Source organism: Strix aluco, chromosome 3 (genome assembly GCF_031877795.1).
Source record: "Strix aluco isolate bStrAlu1 chromosome 3, bStrAlu1.hap1, whole genome shotgun sequence".
Classification (NCBI taxonomy): domain Eukaryota; kingdom Metazoa; phylum Chordata; class Aves; order Strigiformes; family Strigidae; genus Strix; species Strix aluco.
The window spans coordinates 28,893,029-28,900,363 of record NC_133933.1 but is presented as its reverse complement, the minus strand read 5'-3'; the positions used below and the strand labels follow the sequence as shown (position 1 = coordinate 28,900,363).

At 50.6% G+C, this 7,335-nt stretch overlaps 1 protein-coding gene across 1 annotated transcript in view; it reads left to right on the top strand.

Moving 5' to 3' along the window:
- Positions 1–622: 622 nt before the first annotated feature.
- The window catches only part of PROX1 (prospero homeobox 1), a 50,147-nt gene continuing 43,434 nt past the window's right edge, over positions 623–7,335 (top strand). The window contains exon 1 of the mRNA XM_074817922.1: positions 623–809. The gene's annotated coding sequence lies outside the window, so the exon portion shown is untranslated. The remainder of the gene's footprint in view (positions 810–7,335) is intronic.

Genomic DNA, 7,335 nt, shown 5'->3' with positions numbered 1-7,335 from the left:
GATGACTTTCCTAAAGTTTCTCTGTCTCACTCTTCCCCCCACCCCGCTCCCCGCGGGGCGGCTTTTGTCCCCCCCCCTCGCCCGAGCGCGGCGGGGGGTTGCGGGGGGGGGGGGCGCCCCGTCGGTTCGCGGCCGCCGCCGCTCCCGCCCCGTGTCCGTCCGTCCGTCCGTCCCCCACGCAGGTGCGCGGCCGCCGCCACCTTCCCGCGGGGGCGGGGCAGTCCCTCCCCCCCCGCTCCCCCCCCCCCCCCCCGCTCTCCCCTCTCCTCTCTCCTCGCTCCTGCCAAGTTCTCCCCGTCCCCCCCGTCCGTCCCAAGGAGCCTCCCGATTGGGCGCCGGGCCGGGCCCACGTCACTCCGAGCGTGACGTCTAGTCTTCCTGTTTCCTTCAGCTGTGTCTTAAAGTAAATCTTGTGGCGGTGCGGAGCGCTCGCTCGGCTCGGCCAGCCCAGCCCAGCCCAGCCCAGCCCTGCCCCGCGCGCCCCGCCGCCACGCGCCGCTCCGCGCCCCGCCGCCCCCGCGCCGCTCCGCTCCGCGCCGCTCCGCGCCCGCTGCCCTCCCGCGCGCGCGCAGCCCTCCCTCGCCCCCATTATCATATTCAGCAGCGGCGCGGGGCTCGCCGGCTGCGCGCGCGGGGCCGCGGGTGTCCGCGCGCGCGCGCGCGCGCGGGTGTGTGTGTGTGTGTGTGCGCGTGTGTGTGTGTGTGTGTGTGCGCGGCGCGTGTGCGTGTCTCCCTTCCTCTCTTTCCACCGGCAAAAAAAAAAAAAAAAACAAAACCCAGAGGCTTCACTTTCGTCGCCGTCGCACGGAGTAAGTACCCGCTCCCTCCCCGCGCCCCCTCTGTCCCTCCCCGCTCTTTCGGCCTTTTCGGGTCTTTTCTCGCCTTTTTTTTTTTTTTTTTTTTTTTTCGCACTTGCCGTAGCCGGTCTGGGGGCGGGGGTGGGGGGGGTTGGGGAGCGAAGCCCCCGTCAGGTTACCGGGGACCGTTGCCACCGCCGTGTGCTTCTCCCCCCGGGGCGCCCCGCGCTGACTCTCCCAGCGCCGCAGTTGCAGCCCGGCGGTGGGTGTCGCGGCCGGGAGCTGCCGGCGCCCAGCCCGGGGGAGCGCTCCCCGCAGCCAGCCCAGGGCCGAAGAGTAGTAAGTGACCGGCTCGTGGTTAGGTGACACCCCCCCCCCCCCCCCCGCCCCCTCGCTGCCCCCTTTCGCGGACGGGTCTCGCTGTTCCGCCGTGGGCTGGAGGGCAGTTTCGCGGGCACGGAAAACGCGGCGGGTATTTGGCTTTTTGTTGTTCCGAGCTTCCGCCTCCCCCCGGCCCCGCCGAAGTTCCCCATCCCCTGCTTTAAACTCCTGCTCCGGTCCTCTGAGCCTCCCCTTTGTCTTGTTTATGATAGCTGCCGTTCTTTTTGTCTCTTCCAATTTGCTTGTCATTTGCATGTCGCTAGTTCTCCTTTTTAACCCAAACCGGGAAGGGCAGGGACTTTTTATTCTTACTCTTCTTGTCCGTGCCATTACTTTTTCATTTCCAAGGGTGGGACGAGCTGCGAATTGTGGAAATGTATAGAAAATGGGATTTGAGTGGTAGGTAGCGAGCACATGAGAAGAGATCAAATGCAAGTCGCGGGATAAGAGCCTTGATCTGGGAAAAGATTAGGATTATTGGTACTTTCTGTTTGTTTGGTGGTTGGTTGTTTTTTCTTCGGGGGGGGGGGGATATTTAATTTTTTTCTTAGCCTTTGATGGAGATCTTTCTTGTCTTTTTCCATTTTCTGTTTATCGGCTGAGTGACCCGCAGCACTTTGCCATGTGTTTAAACGGAGTTAAAGAGCAGGAGGGAACCGTGCTGGGGGGCGCGGGGCCTGCGCGGAGGGGGCGCGCAGGGCTGAGTTTGGGGTGAGCGGCCCGGGATATGGGGGCGGGGGGGGCACCGAAAATGCAGCAGCAGGCGGCCCGTCTCCCGGCACCGGGCACTCCGCGGGGGCGGAGCGGGGCCGCCCTGGGGTCCGCGCGTCTTTCGGGGGGGGGGGGGGGGGGCGGGAGAGTTGCGCGTATCGCCCGCGGTGGCTTTGCGGCGGGGGCCGGGGCAGGTGCGCGGGGCGCGGGCAGGTGCGCGCCGCTGCGCACATGGCGGCGGGGCAGGTGCGGAGCGGGGCGCGGGGGGGCCCGGCCGCCGCCCCCCTTGTGCCGCCGGGACGGGTGGCGGGGTCGGCCGGAGGGGAGCGAGTCGGTAAATGGGTCTGTGCGGCCGGTCTGCGCGGCCGAAAGGCGCGGCCGAGGCGGGACGGGGCTGGCGGAGGGGTCGGTGTCACGTACGCGCGCCCCGTCTGCGGAATAACAGACCGGGGGGACAGGAGCTGAACGTCTGCGACATAGTCGGAGGTGTCGGTCGCGACTGGCAAGGGAAACGGCTGCAGGCTAGAGGTGCCCTTGAACGTCGGGCAAAAGTTGCCCGGGCGAGGGTTTGGAAACCCGCTGGTTTCCCCGCAGGTCCCGAGAGCTCGTGGCGACCGCCGGGGCGTTTCTGGCTGCGCGGCCAGTGTCACCCCAAAACCCGCATCCGGGCCTGGGGTCGGGCGGGGGGCACGTGGCAGCGCTCCCGCGCATCCGCGGCCACTGCTCGGTGGCAGAAGGGTCCGGTGTTGTCTGAGGCAGGGGGCAGAAACGCGGCCGCGTCACCCCGAGGTGTAAAAGCTGAGATTATTTGTCACTTCCATCGCCCGTGGAGGTTTGGCAGTACGCGGGATGAGTTATACGGCGGCAGTTTCCTTACCCGTAGATTTGCATGTGGCACATACCCTTTATGTCTTCTTCTCCTCGCAGTTTTCCTGCGAGTTGCCATCAATCACGTAAAGTTTACGACCACTGCAGCTCGTTTTGCATTTATTTTATCTGCTTTTTGTCCAGAGCTTACCTTTAACAGCAATATCACATACTGTGAAATGTTTATTAATACTCAAGGGTAGACAGGGTATCAACATTTCATGAGTCGATCTGTGATAGAAAGTACAATGTATATACTTTTGCTAACAGCTCCCTATTAAATTATTCTGTAAAGTATCTTACATTCACTGAATGGCGCTGTCAGTATATACAGTTAACTTTCCTGCCAGCTGACCTCTGAGGCCTCTCAGTTTACGTGACTTGTCTTTTTTATGGTCGGTTGATAAATTAAGGTATTCGTAAGAATGGGCACATTTTGAAATTGGAGTTTAATTTGATTCAGGGCTGAATTGTAAATACTGCAATTTGTAGTCTCTAAATAATGATTTATTCTGTCTCAAAGTGCAGCCTAACTGCTAGATGAACTAATTCAAGAATTGTGATTTAACTACCTCATGTAGCTCCGAAAAAAAATATCTTGGAAAACTTGGTCTGAGTTCATAGTAGGAATCTTGTGAACGTTTCAGTATTGTCTCTGCACAGAGACCATGCGAGTTATTTTCTTCATGATCAGTGAAATAACAAGGACCAAACTGGCTTGAGAGGAGGAAAATGTTTTCAATTTTCTACCTTGAGCAGCTTGATTTCTTTTTCTCATTCAAAGAATCTGTGTCCTCAAGCAGTGCCGAGCACGGCTACGTGATGGAGGGCCCTGCGTCTCCCCAAAATAAAGGCCTGAACTAATGAGATGCCGAATCCCTCCTGTTAGTGAGCTCTGTCAGTTCCCCCTGTAGTCGATGGGCATCGAGGATGTTTGGCGTTCATGGGAATTGCTGAATACCGTGGTGGATTGGGTCCTGGCTATCACCGGATTCGTAAAACAAGGGTGGTTTTTTTTCTTTAAGGCTCAAGAGCAGGTGGCATAATTTTGAAGTAAGTCAGGCTCCAATTTTTACTTCTTATGGAGAAATCCTAATAAAGTAGTTGTTGCTGCACAATTAGTTGCTCATCATTTCTGCCTTGTTTCAAATTCTTTGATAACATGTCTCAGCTAAGGGAGTTAGGTAACCCCTTCTCCCAAGAAAACTTGTGCCAGAGCTGTACAAAAAGGTAGTACTTTCTCATTAGAGGCTGACGTGATTTTAGTGCTGAACAGACCCATGGAGAATAAATGTAATCTGTTCTTTGGATTCTAGTTGTGGTTTTGTGTGTGAAATGATGTTGACTGGAATAATTTTCATCCTGCTCTTCCTGGCTGATTCTGGCAAAGCCATACCTTGTGTAGCGCTTTGGAGTGAAAGATATAAATATTTCTATTAGCAGAAGCGTGCTAAATTTCTTGTGTGGTATTGGCATAATGGGCTGACATGAAGCAGGCAGACGCTGGACCAAAGGAAGTAGTCAGCTTGTGAAAAGATAGGAACAATTTCGGCTCTATGAACTGATATCTCCTTGAATTCATCCATGAGCATTCGTCAAGTTTAGCTCTTTGCTGCTGTGTATTTAATGGCTGTTTAGGTTAAGCTAGGGTCCTCCAGCGTGTCAGAGGAGGGTGAGTTTGAATTTACATCTTCTTTGCATCTCGTAGGTGTATGAATTAATCTGGGAGAAAGGAATCAGCATCTTTGTAGATCAAGATGAGTTAACAAAATTGATTACAGAAAGTGGTTTGTTTGTAATGCTTGTGATTAAATGCCTGACATCATATTCCTTTCTAAAGACCGTTCTAGCCAGGGGTTTGGTAACAGTAACTCTTGGATACCTAGAAATTAATCTGTTTTCAGTTAAAATGTCAATGCATATCAAATGGATATGAAATAAACCCATGTCTGTAGCTGCTGTGCTGTTAAGAGGTTATTCATAGCCACATTTTAATCATATCTCGTTAAACAAAAGTTTTGAAAGTAAATTTGTGAATAGATTACTGCAAGCTATGTTTATGGACGGACTTAGAAAGTGCTAAGGCCCTGATACCATTTTTAATTACCTGGGCATGGAAAATGTTCAGTTTCTGAGAAAGCCGCATCGTGCGAGTTGAGGCTCGAGATGTGGAGGGTAAATTTAACATAAACTACACTTGGCATGCAAGGAGTATCAAAAGTGATGTGTAAAGCAAATTTAACCTTCACAAATTCAAAACTCTGTAACTCAGAAAGAAATGGTGCTTCTGAAGATTTCTACATAGATCTTGAGAACCGAAGCTGTCTTTCTAACTATGTATTTCTGGATAGCTGTATAGAGACATTAGATGTATGAAATACAGTTTTGAGACAACATACAGTCAAAGTACTGGTACTATGTAAAGGACACAAACTTCCTAATTATTTTTTTTCTCCCGGAGAGTTCCTTATTTATCCAGTTCTATTCTAATCAGTCTCGGAGTCTGCCTGTCATGGCTGGAAGTTTGCATCCCTCTGTACCTGCCATTCCACTTCCCTTGAGGTGTGAATTGGTTTTGGTCCTCCGAGACCGAAATATTAACTGGCCATTCAATACCCATTCTGTTTTGTCATGCTAAAGTAGAACTATTTCTCATATTTAAGCTGAAAGGCACGTAAACCTCAAAGCTGGCAGTCTGTAGGCTTGGGATAACACCAGGGCAAATGGGAGGGAGACGCTGCTTAATACCCAGGTTAAGCATACGATAACGCCTATGCTTTCAGCTTCCAGTGAGGGAAGGAGGGGGCATCGCTCCGGAGCACCTCCTGCCGCGTGTTTGCGGTGGCAGGAACGGGCAGGCGAGCAGCTGCTGGTATGGGGGCTCAGGGAGAGGAAAATGGACACTGGGGAGGAAGGATGCGTGGCAATGACCTTCCAACCTGGCGCAGGACAGCCTATTTCCTGAGCTGCTGACTCAAGGGTACAGCAAGCCCTCCCCATGTGTGTCCTTGGTTGGGATTGGGCAAGAGAGAGGGAAACAGTGGTCAGGCACCTCAAATTTGCTGGGAAATGTGCAAAACTTGAAACCTGACATGAGGTTTTTGGTGTGAGCCTGGGAACTTATTGCTGGATCTCAATCAAGCATAGCTTGACTACAGAAAAGGAAGGAAAAGCGTGAAGGTTGTCGGTGTTGGTGTTTTTTTTTTTTCCTATTGCCAAGTATTATCTTTATGGAGAATGTCTTTAGAATATCTTACGTGCAGTAAGCAAGAGCTCTTTCGGTTATCTCGCAATTAGTTTATAGCGCTTTCAAATGAACACCACTAGACTGGAAGGTCAACCTTGACCCTGGTTTATTCTGTGCCAGTGTCGCCTGCTTGAAAACTCTGGTGGTGGTCACCCCGTTCCACCCCTTGAGGACTTGGCCGTTCATTTACAAAAACAACCCTTCTGAAATCCCAACTCCTCTGATTTTTTTAGATGAAGACTTAATTGTAAGAGCCTGATTCTGACCCCTGAAAAACTCCATTTGCATTAGTTGAGAGAAAACAGGAGACGGTCTTTTTTGACATATAGTGCCAAGCAGGGCCTGATCCTACCACTCGCATGTAACAGGATTTTGGTCTCCCTGGACTCCAGGGGAGTTGCTTGCAGGGTGGGATGCTACCTGGTGTGCAGGTGGTAGAATTGGACCCCTGCAAGAGAACTCCTTGTTATTTTATTATTACAGGTGAAGTAGCCAAACTTCACTTGCTTAATGTGCTTCTTGATAAGGAATGATCTCAGTGACCTGATAACAGTGTAAGGCTCTGGATTTCCCATCTGAATTTGTGATACTTTTAAAAAAAAAAAAAATTATCGTTCTTTGCTTTCCTGTATGCAAGGAACCTATAATGTAAACAAACATCACATCCCTAGCATAACTGTCTCTGACACCAAATCTCTGAAAATTCTTTTAATACATCCAGAATTTGTGGGCAAAGTCTGCAGAATAAAGATAATGTTTCTAAGTATTAAAAGCTTTTTTTTTTCCCCCCTTCCTGATTGCAAACTAAGCATTGACTACTGTCTTGATTTTACAGATTATTTCATGCTGAAATTATGCCTATTTGCATGGATAGTCATTCTTTAAAACTAGCCACAGATGCAGTCCTAGGGAGCACGTAGATGTTTTTACAGGTGAACCGAAAGAGATGGGAGCAATTCCAAAAAGTCTGCATGCTGCCTTTGGCAATATAGCCTGTTATTGTGAAGATTGTGCTCTGTTAAGCAAATGTAAAGTTTAATATTAGATAAGCGTCGCATGAAAAATATTTTAATTTTCCTCAGTGTTAAATTTTAAGAAACAGGAAAGAGTGTCTAGTGCTTTATGTGCAACGTGAGTTTAGCATCACTGGTTAATAAGTCACAAATTATGTCAAGAGCCTTTTACAAAATGCAAGGAAGTGTGTTATCTTTTTATGCTGTGTTCCTGGGAAACAATGAGAGTTCATATAAAGAGAAGGTATCTTCCTTTCTCACGCAGCTGATTGATGTTATTTCTTTCATCTTTCCATATTTTTTCTCATCTTTTCTGCAT